The 19,191-nt window shown below is 33.6% G+C and overlaps 1 protein-coding gene across 3 annotated transcripts in view; it reads left to right on the forward strand.

Annotated features, from left to right (window-relative positions):
- Nucleotides 1-6,090: 6,090 nt before the first annotated feature.
- The window catches only part of LOC118202203 (uncharacterized), a 110,668-nt gene continuing 97,567 nt past the window's right edge, over nt 6,091-19,191 (forward strand). The window contains exon 1 of one of the 3 annotated variants that reach the window (XM_085822268.1): nt 6,091-6,349. The gene's annotated coding sequence lies outside the window, so the exon portion shown is untranslated. Of the gene's footprint in view, nt 6,453-6,606; nt 6,726-19,191 lie in introns of those variants that run through there. The other 2 variants (XM_085822269.1, XM_035374362.2) reach the window with 2 other exon arrangements.

Genomic DNA, 19,191 nt, shown 5'->3' on the forward strand with positions numbered 1-19,191 from the left:
TGCAGAATCGCAAACTGCTTGCCGCGTTTTTAAGAATTGTACATACACGGTATCATCCATGTACACATCGACCTATTTTCACTTAAAAAACATCCCAGAATTGCACAAAAATGGCATTGCGCACACTCTTGACTTTATCCTTGTACACTGCTAAAGTCCTAGCTAGTAACCTTTATCACCTTACCAAAATGTCGCCAAAGTATCTGTTACCATATTCCAAAGATTAGCGGAAAATACAAACAAATAAAATAGGATTAAGTTTCAGAATGCATCGGACATGACAGAAAGCTATAATTCTTTTTAACCAATAAGAACGCGAATATAAATATCTCAACACTTGCCCCTTAATCACACATAATAGAAAAGATAGAATTACACAATTTGTAAACATCTCAATGACGATAGTTCATAAAATTTTGTTTTGGACAGAGCCTTAGTTAACATATCTGCGATTTGTAAACTTGATTGTACATATTCAATTTTAATATTATTTTCGGTTGGATCCTAGCAGAGCCCACACCCTTGATGCGTCCACTTATACGACACATATCGATGTGTACATGGACAAAGTCAAGGGAGTGTGCAATGCCAAGTTTATGCAATTTTTAGATGTTTCTTTAAGTGAAAATAGGTCGGTGTGTACATGGATACTGAGTTTGTGCAATTTTTTTATGTTATTTTCAAGTTCATAATTTTGAGAAACGTGCGAAGCAGTGCGTGATTCTGCACTTTCCCAATTTGTTGCCAAGGGTTGAGGGCTTTCCTAGGATTTTATCTTATCTTCTTTAACAGTCTTACAAGTGAACTTTAATTTTATATCTATATGTTTAAACTTACCTGAAATATTTTCATTAACAATACTTTTAATACATGACTTATCTTCAAAATTATAAACATTTTCAACACTGGAAATATCATTTACATTTTTTATCCATAAAACATCTTGAATACCTTTGCATAATGCAATTATTTCAGCTTCTGTTGATAAAAGTACAATACATATTTGCTTGTTACAGCACCACATAATAGGACAGTTTGAAAACGTTATAAAGTAACCAGTAATTAATTTCCTATCTTGAGTATCTTCCCCCCAATCTGCATCTACATACAAACATAAGTTTGCCCTTTCCAAATCATCCTTTTTGTATATCAATTTTAAAGTTAAGGTGTTTTTCAAGTACCTAAGAATTCTCTTTAGAGCACACCAGGCAACATCAGTAGGATGCTCCTGCAGTTGGCTTAAGCAATTAACTGCAAATAAAATACCTGGCCTTGTAATAAAAGCTAAGTAAAGTAAAGATTCAATTAATTCTTTGTATGGGCCATGAAATGCATTTCCTTTCTGAAAATCAGCTGCTGTAGATTTTGGTTCAATGGAAGTTTGGTCAGTTTTACAGTCAGACATTTTAAATTTATCAAGTAATTTTTCGATATATGGTTTCTGATCTAAATTTAAACAACTGGACTCGAACTTCAGTCTAATGCCTAAAAACTCCGAGACACTTTCAGATTTTGACATCTGAAATTCTTCAGGTAACAATGATAGGTACTATTCCGTTGTGAGGGCCGTAAAAAAATTGGGCTAATCTTTGGAATATGGTAACAGGTAGTTTGACGACATTTTGGTAAGGCAATAAAGGTTACTAGCTAGGACTTTAGCAGTGTACACGGATAAAGTCAAGAGTGTGTGCAATGCCATTTTTGTCGTGTAAATATGAGAGTGATTATGTGGCGGCATGTTAAAGGTGGTATGAAATTGGTATTTCTGCCGTTCGAAAAAGCATTAATTCATGGTAAGTGCATTTTATTTTATTCTTGTTCATATTTTTTAGAATGTTATGTTCACTGGTTCTTTAGTATGAATTTGTCGTTATTGTTTTTTGGCTGATCTTTAGAATATGGTAACTGGTAGTTAGGCGACATTTTGGAGGCGATAAAGGTTACTACCTGGGACTTTGTTAATGTGAGCAGTACGCAGTTCCGATTACGCATTATTTTGTGCGAGGGAAATGAGAGATCATGGGATATGTCATGTGATATTAATGGACGAATTACGGTTCTTTAATCGGAAAAGGGGAGAAATCGGGAAAAAATCTGGAAATTTTGTATTTGGCTTTATTCTGTGTTGTGTGAAACAGTGTTCGTTAATTTTTGGATCCCATGGCCCTAACTAAAGTGAATTCGAAATGGGTATTTAGTGGGATTGAAAAGGGTAGTAATAAGTGTTTCTTTAAGGTTGTGCGAGATAGAAGTAAAGATGTTTTATTAAGTTATTTATTTTACTTGGTACCTTGGTGTGAACTATAAGTGTGATTTTAAAGATCCTGAAACAGAAATAAGAAAAGTTTATCGGACACGTAATCAAGATTCTGAAGAAGACTAGGTAAGTTAGTATTTTTAATTATTTGAGGATATTATTTTTATGCGTTGTTCTAAATGTAAGGTGGAAGTAAAGTAATTTGCGTAAACGTGCATGGAAATAATTTAAATATTTGACACTAAGTATTTGTAACCATTTGTAATGTTTGCGGTATGAATTAGTTAGTGACGTTTGTAATATAATAGATGATGTAGAGGTAAAGGTTTTTGGATATTTTATTTATTTTATACGAGGAAATGTTCATATTTGGAAAGGGTATATACTTTTTCGCGATCAGGTAATTTCATATATGTTCTTTTTACCGGGTTTAAAGATTCAGAAAATTGTTATGCATTTTCTTGAAATTTTTCTAATTTATGAGAAAAAAGCAGTGTACATGGATATAGTGAAGAGTGTGCGCAATGCCATTTTTGTGCAATTCTGGGATGTTTTTTTAAGTAAAAATAAGTCGACGTGTACATGGGTTAGTGATATTTTAATTAAATGATAGTTATTTTGTGAATTTTATGTTTGTAGGAATTTGGTATGCGTTTAAGTTGAAGTAAACGTGCATGGAAATAATTTAAATATTTGACTTTTATTTAAATATTTGTAATGCTTGCGGTATGAATTCGTTGGTGACATGTATAATATAACAGATGATTTAGAGGTAAAAGTTTTTGGATATTTTATTTATTTTATATGTGGAAATGTTCATATTTGGAAAGGGTATAAACTTTTTCGCGATCCGGTAATCTCATATATGTTCTTTTTACCGGGTTTAAAGATTCAGAAAATTGTTATGCATTTTCGTGAAAATTTTCTAATTTATGAGAAAAAAGCAGTGTACATGGATATAGTGAAGAGTGTGCGCAATGCCATTTTTGTGTAATTCTGGGATGTTTTTTTAAGTAAAAATAAGTCGGCGTGTACATGGTTTATGTGTATGTGTTATTTTGAAAAACGTGTAAGGAGTATGGTATTGTGCACTTTTTCCCAATTTTGCAGTGAATATTTGTCATGATTAAGCAGTTTTGTTAGATAAAATTTCTAGCATAAGTGTAAGTCGGCTAGTAGATTGTTGGAAGAAGTGTTCAGTAGATAAAAAGAAAAGAAAAATGTCTTGGGGAAAAAAAAATAGAGGGTTGCTGTAGGAGAGTTGGTCGCCAAATTTTCGCCAAAAAAACGCCAAGTTACCATAATGTAAAGATCAACCTGTTTTTTTTTAATTGTTTGAAATTTATTTTAGTTTATTTTGTTTAGTGTCTAGACTGTGCAATTCGTAGATGTTTTTTAAAGTTGAAACAGAATGCTGTGTACATGGTATTATTTGAAATTTATTGTTATGTTATTTTATTAAAGCGAGGTGTGTGTAGATTCGTTCCTTGCCTAAATTGTGCAATTTGTAGATTTTTTTTAAGCTTAAACAGGATGCTGGGGACATGGTATTCTTTGAAATTTATTATTGTTATGTTAATTTATTAAAGCGAGGTGTGCGTATTTCGTAGATTCGTTCGTTGCCTAAATTGTGCAATTCGTAGATTTTTTTAAAGTTAAAACATGTCATTGTGTATATGGATTCTTGTCAAATATTTTTGGTTAGAAACTTTACGTTTCTGCTATCTATATTTTTTGTTTTTGTTTCGGATTTTTAGCTTAAATCGTGTGTTCAAAACGTAGTTTTTGCACTTGCAAAAACCACGTTTTTGGAGACATTTTAGGCTTAAAGTTCGAAATGTAGACAAAAAATTTAGATAGTACCGTAATTTCCGGAAGAAAGGTCGCATCAGCGTAAACGCCGCACTCGAGAAAAATGGCAGGAAAAAAATTAAAATTACACAGAAACGCCGCAACAGATTAAATTGCGCGTGACATCGTCGTGGGCCGTATAGATGCAAAAACTCAACCTAAGTTCTGATATATGACATACCAGTTAAGAAAAATGCGTGAAATGAAACCATAACTCAAAAATAAATTAAAGGTAAGAAATGTATAGCTTTTGTGCCGTTTAGAGACATTTTCAAAAATTTTCTGCTCCCTAATTAAAAACTATCCAACAAGTACTTGTACCCAAACTGATGGGATCTGTATTTGGCAGAATGCCAAGAAAAATCCATTCATGCGGAAGGGAAATAAGTTAAGAGTTCGTTATTTCGAGGCAGGTGGAGTCGTGTCCGCCTTTGAAAAAAATTGCAGAAAAGGCAGGGGTGGGGAGATTCATCGAATGGCAGAGGAGAGAGACTATTCAAACTGATGAGAATGTTGATTTGAAAGGGGGAAGAATGTCATTGTTCTGAGATCTCGTTTAGGGTGAATAAGGCATGTAGGTCCGTTCAAGGGAAGAATGTAAACAAAATAACGTTCGCAAAAAGCAACTGAGTGGTCTTTTGTGTGGGAACAGCACCAGTCTATGCACAATGACAAGGCCATCCAAACTATGTACAATGACCATCATAGGAAATATTTTATTTTTAGTGCACCTAAACGCCGCATGGGTAGAAACGCCGCACCCGCTGAAAATTTAAGTTTTAAACACGTAAACGCCGTGGCGTTTCTTCCGGAAATTACGGTATTATGGCAGCGTGAAGTTTCTCGCCAAAAATATTTGGCGACTTGAGGGCGCATACCAAAGTAGTTCCCGTTTTTCTTCTTCGTTACGTATATTTGTAATTAATTCATAGTATTATAAATAAACCATTATACTGCACTTAAATCTTTAGGAAGAGGCATTTTTATGTCTTAGTAATTTAAGCACTACAAGTTCCCTAACTCTTAAGTTTTTAAACTAATTACTCGGTCAAAATTTTAAGTACGTTATTTACTTTTTAGCAGCATACAGATAATTCACGTTTCGTGCTAACAAAATGCAATACAATTGTGAAGTTGAACAGGCAAAAAACTAGATCACAATTTTCAACATTGTGCTGATTGAGAAATTAATAGAAAAAGAAACTGAGTCTTAGAGTGATAAAATAAAACAAAATTAAAAATAGAAAATAGAAAATTATTAGCCTTCGATACAATGTTATTAAAAATCTTACCAATACAAAACTTTCAGTGTAGGTCCTGTGAGAGTTTTAAAACTCGTCTTGGGAATTTCTTTCACAAACGAAGCTTCATTGCCTGTAAACATTTCTCTGGCAGAAAATGCCAAAAAGAGGATAAATAAGCCTCCCATAAAAAATCGCCCATGTTCTGCCATTATATCAGCAATAATCTGACATTAAAAAACACATAAATAAAGCACACTGCGAAACTAATAATGCTGCACAAATTACAGAATTGCAAAACCAGTGTTCTATTGATATGTGTTGAGATGTTCAGAGCTGTGACGCAGAATATTATTTAATTAAAATTAAACAGAACTATTATCCCTGGAATTAAAACCCCACTTGCTAATGTGCTCATTTAAGCTGGAGCTTAAGGAAAGGGAAAATATTGTTTGTATAATAATCGTATTTCTAAAATTGCTATTCAGTGTTTTGAATAAGCAGAAGCAACAGCTAATAATTAAATTCGAATCTTATAACACTCCAGGTTTTATAATTGTTGTGTTTTATTAGAAGATGGGCAAAATTTAAAATTTTTGTTCTGAAGAGTGTTTTTGTCATGGAGTTAGATTCCTTTCTTTGGCCTTGGGTTTTGTATCCTAAGAGCTGAAACGAAAGGTTTTAGCTCACTGTCCCAAAGTAGTCTTAGTTCTAAATAACTGGCGTATTTTTTTCATTGGACTTTGTGAATTATTAAATTATTGGGTTCCATGCTTTAAGCACAAAAATAAAAGCACAAACAAAAATGATAAGTAGTACAGATGAGATTTTTCCTGTTAAAAACGGACTGAGCAGAATAATAATAATAAAAAAAATTATTTCAGGATCAGTAGCGTAAAGGCAAGAACGGACCTTGAAGTAAAGGGGGTTATAATAAAGATTTTTCCTCTTGTTAACGTTCCAATTAGTTTGTTGAAATTGTTTCAGTGCTGTATTTTAGGTAGAAGTTTATCAGCAATATTAAATGTGCATTTTCTGTATATGTAACTTTTTATATTCGTATAAATGAACTAGTTTATTTTCATTTATATCTTGAATATTTTGTAGGTTTTTTTTTTTTTTTTTAATTTTTTATTTCCTCCTGTTATTATTTTTATTTTAGAAAAGTTTTGTATAGTGTTACATAGCCATAAAATTAGCGATGAATTTCAATATTTTAGTATTTTGAGAGGAAATATTTGCGTTTTGTGTAAGTATAAGGTGATAAACAAACACAATGACGTACCTAGTTATTGGCGCGTAACTTTGCATAACCTCATTTCAGGTCCATTGTTCAATCTATCTTGAAAGAATTCAGATTGCTATTCACTTGAATGGTTAGTTTGTATTTGAAACATTTTTAGAAGCGCAGTAAAATTTTCTTGTCAATGCTTATGGTTTTGATTCCCCATTGATGCCCAAATTTAAATTCTCTTTGGCACAGTATTTTCACAGTTGAATGGTCGTTTTTAATATATTTTCAGCTTTAAGTTACTTTTATTTAATTGATAAAATATCAAGATAGTAGTTTTTAAGATAGCTTCATTTCATATCAGGAAATGATAATGCAATATTTTATTAACATTGACTGAGTACATAATATATATATATTTCATATATAAAAATGATACAAGGTAAAATAATGTTAAAAATTATCTTTGTAAACTATCGTATTTTTATTCAGTGAAGTTTGTTAGAAGTTTAGGAATTTTTATTTGCTGTTATCTTATATGATATGCATTTCCAAGTATATGATAGTTTGAATAAAATTCCTTTATTATTTTCCTCAGTTGTGCTTTGAAATGCATTTGGCAGACAAATTACAAATTTGGGTGCTTTTCAATTAAAGAGACATCAATTGGCATATGTGCATGTGTCACACATCTGCTGGTGTCTCTTTAACAAAAAAAGGACCTAAATTTTCTGTAATTGTTTTTATCTGTTGTCTTAATATGCAATAGAATTGCTATATATTTCAGTAATATTATCTGAGTTCAAAATGGAAGAGGATAATTGAATTTCATGTTGAATATAAAAAATGTGACTTTGTTTTTTTAAATTTTATTTTAATATGCTGGAGAACCTTGCTAAGAAATTTTGGTACTTACTCATTAAAGCAGGTCACATTTTTTTGGTGATTATTTTGGCAACAAAACAGACATCCTCACTACCATTTGCATTTTTTGTTTTCTATATTGTATCTATGCTGGCACCTACAGTTAATGTGAAAATAAAATATTCTAGGTTAAGATGCTGAAACAATGTTTAACACATTGCTTTTACTTATATTTAAATGTGGTTTCAATGTGTCAACCTTTGTAACTACTTACTTGTTTGTAACTACTTGTTACAAAGGTTTGTGATCATTGAGCATCATTTTTGCATATGATTTTTTATGCAACATCTCATTTAAAAGTTTAATAATGATGATGAACAGATGTAAATACAGTTTAAATGAATTGCTGTGGGCAGAAATCAGAAGAGTTTCATAATCTACTTACTTAAAAAAAGTTGCCGAAATTACAATTGGAAGGATTTAAATTTAGTCAAGGCTAACAGAGCAGTAGAAGGGGTTATTGCCAGAAATCTGGTCTTCATGTTAAGACTTGGGTACAGGAAATAGATATCCTTTATGACTGCTTTGCAGTTTATCTGTAGCTAGTGTTTCGAAAGGATATCTATAAAACGTTGTAAACGAGATTGATAGATCATTAGAAATGATGATACTCTTCTGTTATCGCGATCGGATTCAGAAATGTATGCATGCATGTATATGTTCATTTACGTATGTATAAACTCTCATATATGCACATGCCCACCAGCAGCCGAGCGGTAACGTTGCTGAACACTGGTAGTTCGGTCCGAGGTTTAAATCCCGTGAACGGGCTGGCTGCATGGGCGTTTTCGTGATTTTCCCCATGTGTAACATGTATACGAGCCAGTTTCCCTTAGAAAGTCCTCCACAAAGGCAGATAGCCCTCGAGTGCTTTGCCGTAATCTAATAAAACCAAACCATATATGCATAAATGTACATGGGCATACATACATACATACATACACATCTGATCTTGGTAACAGAAGAGTACTGAAATAACAATTTATTAGTGTCATTATCTACATGAAATTTAGAAAAAAAGCATTGAAAATGGAGAAAAGTGCAAATGGTGGCAAGAATGCTGTTTTGTTGCCGAAAATATCAAGGAAATTTTACTGACAATAATTGATAAAGTACCAAAATTTTTCAAGTGCCAGAGGGATACAAATTAAATGTAGGCTAATTTAGTGAACAGCTTAAAAGCTACCAAGAACATCAAAAGAAACAAGCTGGAAACTCATTATATTGGGTTGCCTAGAAACAACTTTCGGGATTTTTAACTGAAGGCAATTTTTCATGTAATGAAATACAGTAGAAGTCCAGAAATCCAGGATAGAAAAGATTTAATATTCAGGCTAAAAGTGTAAAATAAATAAGACATATTAGATACATTTAATTAAATTATTATATACATTAATTTATTATATGCATTACATTATCATTGTATATTTATTATATTATTCATTTATATTAGTGATTACATGGATATTTAAAAGCATTAAGAACACATACAATAAAGACATATAAAAATAAGGGATATTAATAAAGCATAAACTATTTTTTTTTTTTTTTATTACATATTCTCAAACATTTTTCTGGTAGAGGTTTGTTTTAAAACTTTAAGGTGCTCCAGAGTAAGTATTTTGTTTTTGTAAATTATATAGAGGCTTAATATCTTATTACACCTCCGTTTAAAAAATTTTAGGTATTTTTTACCATGTTCTAAACCCTTATTAAAAGATATTTTCTCACTTATAATCAAAATTTCTGTGTCCGTGTCAGAATCATTTTCTTGCTGTGCTGAGTTCTAAACAGAGCCAACGATTTCATTATTGGCCATTTGATATGCCAGTGTTGGCTCATATGTGCTGTTATTTTACACCTCCGAATGTTGCAAGGTGCAATGATTAATGTGGTTTCTTTCTTTTAAAGTTATACCTTGTGAAAAATGGCGTAAAAGGAAACCATCATTAGCGCATATACAGTACAAAGTCCGAAATCCAGATTCCTCATGACATGGGTGATTCTGGATATTAGATCAGCAGTTTAAATCTAGTAAAATGGCATATAGAAATTATAAAATTAAAAATATGAAATCATGATTTATGAAATAATGAAGTATTTATGATCTAAAGGGTATCAAAATTTACAAAAAAAAGCTTAATATTTATTTGTTTACCTTATTAAACATTTTTTTAATGTAAGTTGTTTAAGTTACTTCGTTTTTTTTTTTTTTTTTTTTTTTTTTTGTGCTAATACTTTCTTTTTAATTCTATTGACAGTCATAATCTCTTGTTTAGTTACATTGTTAAAGTCCTGTAGCTGCTGTGTTGAGAATTCCGACTAAATCGAAATTTTTTCATTTTCAGTAATTTCTTTTTCACTATCAGTAGCAGTATTTCCTGGATCTAGAACCATACCACAGATTTCACCATTCATTAATTGATTGATGATTGAGAAGCATTATCATCACTATGGAAAACTTTTTTTATATCATCTTCATTTATTACCTCTTCTCCACATTTCTTTACAAAATTCGTTAATTGGAAAATTTCACCTTTGTTTTGTGATAGCTGTAAACCTTTAAAATTGGTGGCTATCATCATGAAATTTAGCTATTGTTCATTATACATATTTGGCTATGCATCATGAGCTTGGCGACTAACGACAAATTGTTCCATTAAATTTTATCTCGCTTCTATTGGGCACTGTGACAATTAAGCCTGAATTGTATTAGTTTAGTTATTTATTATGCTTATGTCTATTTCTTGCACATGCTGAAGGCTTATCAGATTTCTGAATATATGAATTCCAACATATACATAAGCCTTATTGAGGGCCAGCGCTAAATATCTTACCGCCTGATGCTGTCTCTTGGGGTCCTAAATTATCGACCCGGTGTGGCTGTATGAGCCTTGGCGCTAGTGTTTATGTGAATAATAAATCGGTTAATTCTTAATTCAAATAGTCCTAAATGTAATCTTTGGTTCTATGAGTATCATCAACAAAATCTATTTTTAGCATACGAAAAGAAATTTTTCGTTGTCAACATTTTTTAGCTCATTTAACTTAAACCTCTAATTATCGCCAAGGCGTAATGTCAATGTAAAAGGATACCATACTCCTTTTTTATCCAATTACTAACACAGAAAAATTGTTTAGGCATCGATACATGAGTCATTACTCAAGTTTAGTTCATTCTTCAATATTATTCCTGAGATAATAATATAACATTAGTTCATTCTCAGCACAGTCAGAGCAAGCAGCAGATCCAACAGCATATTATGAAACTTGTTCGGGTTCCAATAAGGAAAAATGGGAACAAGCCATGCAAGAAGAGATTAATGCTTTAAGGACGAATGGCACATGGATTTTTGACAAATGCACCTGAAAGGAGGACCATTATAGGCTGCAAATGGGTATGCAAGTACAAACAAGATTGCGAAGGAAAAGTATTTTGTTATAAAGGTCAACTGGTTGCTCAAGGATACCAGCAGAAATATGGTCATGACTGTAATGAAGTATTTGCTCCGGTAGCCAAGCCAACTACTTTGAGAATGCTTATCATAACAGGAAAAAGAAAAATATCAATAAGAAATTATGATAACCTATCAGCATACTAAAATACAGATTTATCTCATGATATATACATGAAACAACCTCCGAGATTTGAAGAAGGTAATAAAGTTTGTAAACATATAGGGAACTTATATGAACTCAAGCAAAGGGCGAATGAATGGAACAGAAAACTTAATGAATATATATTCACATGTTATATATATATATATAACATGTGAATTCATTAAACTGATATTTATCATGACATGAAACACACAAAGAGGCCTTCGGCAAGTTTTTCTACTACATGACCTACTGTTGCATATCTGATCCAATGTGTCTACGGTTCCTTTTATGGCTCAGTCTGTTGGGCCTTTAATAAACTGAATGGTTGTACCATATCCTGTCCTTGTGTTGCTTGATTTAGGATCAGGTGACCACTTATTTTTACCACCGAGCTGAATTTTACCGGGATAAATAATAGATTTGTCATGACTTAAAAAAAAAAAAATCAATTTTTTTAGTTTTGTATTTTAACTTCATATTTTTATCTCCCTGAATTTTTTTCAAGCATTGTTTCTTCATCTCTATTGCCAAATGATGATTCCTCATTTTCATCTCTGTTGTTTTCTGTGAATTCATAATTTTCAACTGCAATACAGTCATCTTTCTCTGATTCATCACCCAACATAGAATTCTCTTCATCCCTCTCGAATAGCCTTAGGCCTACTCCAAAAATTTTCTCATCGAAAATGCTGTTACATCTTTAAGGCAACACAGAAATAAACCTAAGTCGGATTCTGAAATTCAGGTATTATAACTAATCATTCGTCTTTGAGACGGATATTGTTCTAAAAATGCTATGTGCAAAAATATTTAGGTAAGAAGGAATGTCCCTGTCTGTAATAGCCAAAGTCGCATAAAGGTACTGAGTAAAAAGGTTCTAAAAGTAAATACACAAGTCAGCACATAAAGGTACTTTCCTGTTTTAGGGAAGGCAGTGCAAGGTTATTTGTTATGGGCTTTGACGAGAAGACTAATGGGTAGCATTCTAGGATTAAAGAAAATCAGCTTTTGATCTTGTTTGAGCTTATTCGTCAAGCTTTGATCAGACCTTTTGCATACAGTATTGCAGTTAGCAATCCATTTCTTTTCACCAGTTATCATTGGCTTAAAAAATAGGTACTTGCATGTTACCACAGCCAACTTAGTAGGTCTCCAAATTTTCAGAATGTGCCAAACTCTGGCAACCAGTGTGATAGCAATCCATCCATTAAGCAACATTGCCATTTTTATGTGCTTTCTTTTTGTTATATTCCAGTTTCCATTGGTTTTTATAAACAAATTATGATGAAACTGAGCTGTCATTCTTTTATTTTAACACAAGTCAGCACATAAAGGTACTTTCCTGTTTTAGGGAAGGCAGTGCAAGGTTATTTTTTATAGGCTTCGATGAGAAGACGAAGGAGTAGCATTCTAGTATTAAAGAAAATCAGCTTTTGATCTTGTTTGAGCTCATTCGTCAAGCTTTGATCAGACCTTTTGCATTCAGTGTCGCAGTTAATAATCCATTTCTCTTCACCAGTTATCATTAGCTTAAAAAATGGGTATTTGCATGTTAGTAGTAGTAGAAGTCTCCAAATTTTCAGAATGTGCCGAACTCATTCGAGCTATAGCAGTCACGAGTGAAGGAACTATCCCAGTCCCGTAGGCGGATAGTGCAGCTTACTCGTAGTTGTGTCCAAAAAAAAAAAATAATTGTTGATTTTATTAAGGTGAGTGCTAATCTGAAGTGGATTACCATAGGGTAATTTGAAAATGTCCTTTTTTAGGACGCACATGGATCAGATGGATGAAGAATTCTCAGATTCGGACCGATTGTTCAGGGCGAAGAAACCTCTGAGGAAAGAAGATGTTATTAAGTCTTCCCAGAAGAAATATAAGAAGGTAAAAACTTTGAAGAAGTCAAGTAGCAGTGAGAATGCAGGACGGGTGAATGAAGGAAAAGCTGGGCGGAACTAACAGAACAAGCTGGAGACGAAGAGAGAACGTTACAGTTCATAGCAGATTTGTTGTCTTCCGAAAGGGTACAAGCAACTTTGGCAAGGAAAAAGCAAAGAATTTCCACAAAAAAGAAAAAGGTAGGGACAAAGATGGAAGCAAGTGGTGAGGATCCCACACCCAAAGCAATTACAAGTGGCAATAAAGAAGTTACTCGAACGGAAGTCGCGCAGAAAGAAGAAAAATGGATCTCACCAAGGAAAGTGATAAAAATACAGCCGAATGCAGAACCGATGGAAATTGGTCAAGAAAGCTTAGAAGCAGATCAGACAACGGAAGAAGCGGAAATTAACAGTGCAGAAATAAAACCACCTCCCATAGTATTTCAACAGGAAAAAGTTGATTGGATGAATATCGAAGAGGATCTCAGGAAAGTATGCAAAGAAGAATTCAATGCACAGATTAAATCTAAAGTAATCTTTGCATACGAAAAAACGACAGATGATTTTAGGAAAGCAACAAAGGTGATGAAAGAAAGGGGAATCCCCTTCCATACATTTCTGATGCAACATGAGAAACCGATAAAAGTGATATTGAAAGATCTCCTGGAAAGAATCGCCAAAGATGCGATTTTAGACGAACTGGAAAGGTGAAAATATCCGATTATGAAAGTAAAACAATTTAAAAGAAGCAGGAAAAATAATTTCAAAAAACTGCCCATGTGGCTTCTAGAACTGAAGAAAAATGCAAGTGGAAATGCGATCCATGCACTAAATAATATGTTTACCCTCAACATAAAGATTGAAAAATATAACCCATGTAAGAGACTCACACAGTGCTTTAGATGCCAAGAGTAGGGTCACTTGCAACATCTTTGTACTAACTTATAAAGAACATTGCTGTAAATACTGTAAAGAACATCTAAGCAATTTGTGTCCACTAACGAAAGAAGAAAGCCCAGTCTGCTTATTTTGCAATGAAAATCACATCAGTAGCTACCGTGTATATGTAGAATACAGAAGAAAGTTTGAAAAAATAGAAAAGAAAAATATTCAAACTAAGCCGAAAGAGTTTAAAGAACGAACAGATGATTTTCCTAAATTAACGGAGAAAGCAAAATAGGAAGCAGAAGAACTGAAAAACCTCTCTTCAGCGAAAAAGTACAAGGGATAATTAAGAAAATACCAGCAGAAATAAACGAAGCTATGTCATGGTTACAGGATGCTAAAATCCAAGATTTCATAAGCAACATCATCAAGCATATGGAAATAAATAAGAAAGCCAAAAGTACAAGTGAAAAACTAGCAGCCGGTTTCTGCGCTGCAATGTTTATCATGAAGGTAGCAGAGAAAGAAAATTAGTTTGGACATAGAAGAAATGAAGAGAAATTTAGGACTTTTTCATTTTGCTAAATTTAGCAAAAATTCTCACTCACCAGCAGTTCTTGGGAGGATGACCTCCCTCGTGATTGGCCTCGACGAATCACAGTTACACTTCTAGTGAGGAGGAACTTCACTTCTGATGATGAAATACAGCTGATCGACCTAAGGTCCCTGAGCCTGCTTGGACTGGTAATTTCATATGCTGCTTTACGCATGAATTGGTTTGAACTTTAGCCTCTCATCCTTACCTTGCCCTTTTTCCAGACCCCATTGCGGCTTTGGCCATCACTATTTTCGTCTCCATGGTGGTGGTGCTATGTAACATCTTTTGATTTAAAAAAAAATCAACCATGAATGGCCTAAGGGCACATTTTATTTATCGGTCAATTCCCTTCGTTGGTACGTACCAAATATTAAGCGATGATTCTGATTCTTCTGATGTGCCAAACTTGGGCAACCAGGGTGATAACAATCCATCCATTAAGCAACATTGCCATTTTTATATGCTTTGTTTTTGTTATATTTCAGTTTCCAATGGTTTTTAAAAACAAATCATGATGAAACTGAGCTGTCATTCTTTTATTTTAAACTTGATATTAAAAGATGGGCTTGTGGAATTTGCTAGCAGTGGAAGAAACTGCGGTACAATTTCTGCAGGAAAGGAGAGCTGTGGTACAAAATATTCGGAGAGAATGATGAGGAAACGCATATGGTAAATAGCCAGAATTCTCTGATATTTTTTTAAGTGAAAACAGATCGCTCTGTATATGGGGAGAAGTACATGGAAATTGGTACTCTGTACATGGGAAATTACCGAGAGATTGGGTGAAGCATGTAAATTTTTTTATTACAATTTGTATTTTAAATTGCTAAAGTATATTTTCTTATATGCTGATAATGTCTGCCAACGTATGATAAATATCAATAGTTTGGAAAAATTTGTGAAAGCCACCTGCTTGCATTTGATAAGTAACTTTTACCTTTTCATTTGTAAAAAATCGCCAGATTGCAAACTGGTTGCATCAATATGTAAGTATCAAAAATTGAATCAATTTGGCTATTTTCAAAATCAAATCACATATGCTGATATGTTATGTCAAATGAATTGCTTTATATTCGTGTAGGTTCTAAACATTCTAAAGATTTCTCTCTGCATTGGTATCATAATCCCTCCAAAAAGTATTGTTAGGCAGGCATATCAGCTTTTCATAAAAAAGGATTGCATCTCTTTCAATTATGTTTCTTACTGGAGGGTTTTGAGTTAAACACTGCATTGCTAGAATAGGAGTAGTTCTTACAGTGCCCATAATAATATGGAGAGCTCAGTTTTGGACAGTTTCAAGTGTTTGGATAGTACTAGTAGCAGCACAGACCAGAACTTCATTACAGTAACTGAAGATTGGCTAGATGAAAAGCATGAGAGCGGTATTCGAAGGGCAGCTTGAGTTTCTCAGTTGCAACTTCAATTTGCAATCAGCCACAGGAACTGCCGACTTTTAACAATTTTTCCTTATACATAATCACCATGTGTTCAACTCAACTTGGAATCAAGAATACAACCTAAATACTTCATGTTTTCTACTCTTTGAATTGCCATACCATGGAATTTAAGGTTAGGTACAAAAGAATGTCTGTTTAGGGAGAAAAGCTGGCAGTTGGTTTTGGATAAGACATGACACCAAAAACTGAGTTGTTCAAGGGCGTTATTAAGTGTAGTGTTAAGCCTGTCTTTCGTGTTCTTTGGCTCGCTCGCCCACATTGTCAGGTCATCAGCAAACAGAGCAGTTTTTATTCTGGTAATGCTTTCCAATGGAATGGTCAGAGTGTTGGTATAAATATTAAACAGTATAGGGCTTAAATCAGTGCCTTGAGGAAGTCCAAATTCCATTTCTTTAAATATGGATAAAGAGTTTCTAAATTTCGCTGAACAAAACCGCTGACCAAGGAAATCATGTAGCCAGTGCAACGTATTGCCACCGATACCTGTGGAAATCAGCTTATAAATTAACTTAGGATGCCAGACCTTATCATATGCTGACGGGAAGTCAACAAAGGTCGCCAAAGTAGATCTGCGACTGTCAAGATCATCCTTAATAATTTGGCTATGGAAGGGCACCTGCTGGGCAGTGAAATGAAAACGTCTGAAGCCCGCATGGGAGTTACAGTTTTCACCGTGGTGCTAGAGAAACCAGGTCAATCTTACGACAATCATCCGCTCCATAATTTTTGCCAAAATATTCATAAGGGCTCTAAGTCTAAATCTATCGAATACGTCAGAAGGTTTGCCCTGCTTATGTATTGGGGCAATAATAGATTTCTTCCAAATTGCTGGTACATTAGAGTTCCAGCTTCTGTTGATCAGCATTAAAAGCACTAAATGACCATTAGATCCTAGCTTCTTAATAAATTCTGGGTAGAGACAGTCTGGGCAAGTGGTCTTTTCGTTTTTAAGGTATTTAACAGAGTCATCGAGTTCAAATTTGGTAAAATCAGCACTAAACACCAACTGATGTTGTCCAAGACCAGTTAACAGCTTTGTGAATATTGCTTTTCAACATACTTTTTTGAGTTTTCCTTGAATCTTGACTCAGTCTTTGTGATTTAGAATAAAATGTGATAATTCTTCCAAATTGCTGGTACATTAGAGTTCCAGCTTCTGTTGATCAGCATTAAAAGCACTAAATGACCATTAGATCCTAGCTTCTTAATAAATTCTGGGTAGAGACAGTCTGGACAAGTGGTCTTTTTGTTTTTAAGGTATTTAACAGAGTCATCGAGTTCAAATTTGGTAAAATCAGCACTAAACACCAACTGATGTTGTCCAAGACCAGTTAACAGCTTTGTGAATATTGCTTTTCAACATACTTTTTTGAGTTTTCCTTGAATCTTGACTCAGTCTTTGTGATTTAGAATAAAATGTGATAAAAACATTTGCAGTATCTCTGTCACTAGTTGAAATTCCATGACGATCCTTTAAGGAGGCCCTAGTAATTTGGGAAAGGCCAGCCCTTAAGTTGTTAACATATTTAAAAACTTTCTTAGAATCAGATTTATAATTCATAGTGCTGACAAAAGAATTAAAACTTTTCTGCTTTGCCTAATAAATTTCTTTTTGAAGGGAAGGAACACATTTCCTCCAGTATTGTACTTCCTCGGCCTTCTTTGACTTCTTTGACAGCAGAAATACGAGCCTTGTTTCACTGATCTCTGAGCCTGGAGATGTAGCGACAAGAATGGTTTGTACTTGCGAGGTTTTCCTCTGGGAACCCACTTTTTAGCAACTTTGTGGATTGTCTCACAGAACCTCTTAAACGAAGTATCAATACTTCCAATATGAAATATATTATTATCTTCAAAACCCTGTTCCAAATCTGCAATAAATGCATTCCAGTTGGCCTTTTGTAAAGTTCCATGTGCGTTGTAGTATACTATATTTGGCATTTCTGTTTATAGAAGTATTTTCCTTGATTTTTGTAATGATCGCTGTGCATCCAGAGCTGGGATTGTAAATTACATTTCTTATGGCGTGCTAGATCATCCGATACCATAGTTAAGTCAGTATTTGTAAATGTTACATTGTAATGGAGTTATTATAGAAGATTTAAGGAGATTGAGTTGAGTAGATCTTTTTTCACTCTACTTGCACTATTGTAGTCAGCATAGCTCTGTCTAGTGCTATGAGCACTGAAATCACCCATTAACACTGTTTTCTGGAGAAAGAGAGTGTCAAAATTTAATTTTGTGTTACCAGGAAGCTGTAGTACATAAAAATTGTAAAATGGACATAATTTTTCCAAACTTCAGTGCAAATCAACTCAGTGCCAATGCCAGAGTCTAAGTCACTTATAATTGTGAAAGATGTAAGAGATTTCTTTAGTCCAACAAGAATACCACTTGCAACTAATCTTGATTTAGGTATTATATATAAAGAGTATCCAGGGAAATTGTGGAATTTTAAGGATCCCAAAGCCAGATTAGCTTCAACAATGGGAAACAGATTAACATTGTCCTTATCTAGAACAATTAGGAGTTGAGTCCTTTTTTCATGTCACTAGCATTCCACTGAAGCAGTCTCAAAATTGTACACGTCTTGCAAAAGTTCTCAGTAAAAAGTCCAGAGACACTAGGAAGGACACAAAGCCGTAGCAGATTTAGTGCTAACCAAGATACGCCACGTGGAGGCTACCCACATTACACCCTATAATAAATAATTAATATATTCTTGCTTTAACTTCTGCAGTGTGCTAGCAAGATAAAATTTAGTGAAATGACATGTCTTTAGTTCCCAATTTCATGATACATCACCAATAGTGTATATCAGATTGTAGCTATACATTAAGTTTTGCTAGAATCAGATACTTCTCGAAATTTGTAGTATGGCTCTAAGTGCAGGAAATATGAAAACTTATAGTAAAGAAAGTGACTGAGAAGTTGCTTGAAAACTGACAAATTTCAGATGACAATTTCGTGGTAATTTTCGACTCGGGCAATGGAACTTCGTAATTGAACAAGAAATTATGTGAAGTAACTTCAACATCTTACATTGAGAGAATTGTTTAAAGCAAGCAAATAAATATTAATCTTTTTGTGCAAGTTCTGATTTAAGATTATAAATGCTACATTGTTTTATATATTGACCATGAGATCAAAAATGCTTCATTGCTACATAACTGTCTCATATTTTTAATTTGGTACTTACGTGTTATTGCAACCAGCTTAGTAGAAATCATAAATCATCAAACTCTGGCAACAGTACACATAACTATT

This window comes from Stegodyphus dumicola, chromosome 8, assembly GCF_044657685.1.
Source record: "Stegodyphus dumicola isolate Sdum_Otavi_A_Nest chromosome 8, ASM4465768v1".
NCBI classification, from domain to species: Eukaryota; Metazoa; Arthropoda; class Arachnida; order Araneae; family Eresidae; genus Stegodyphus; species Stegodyphus dumicola.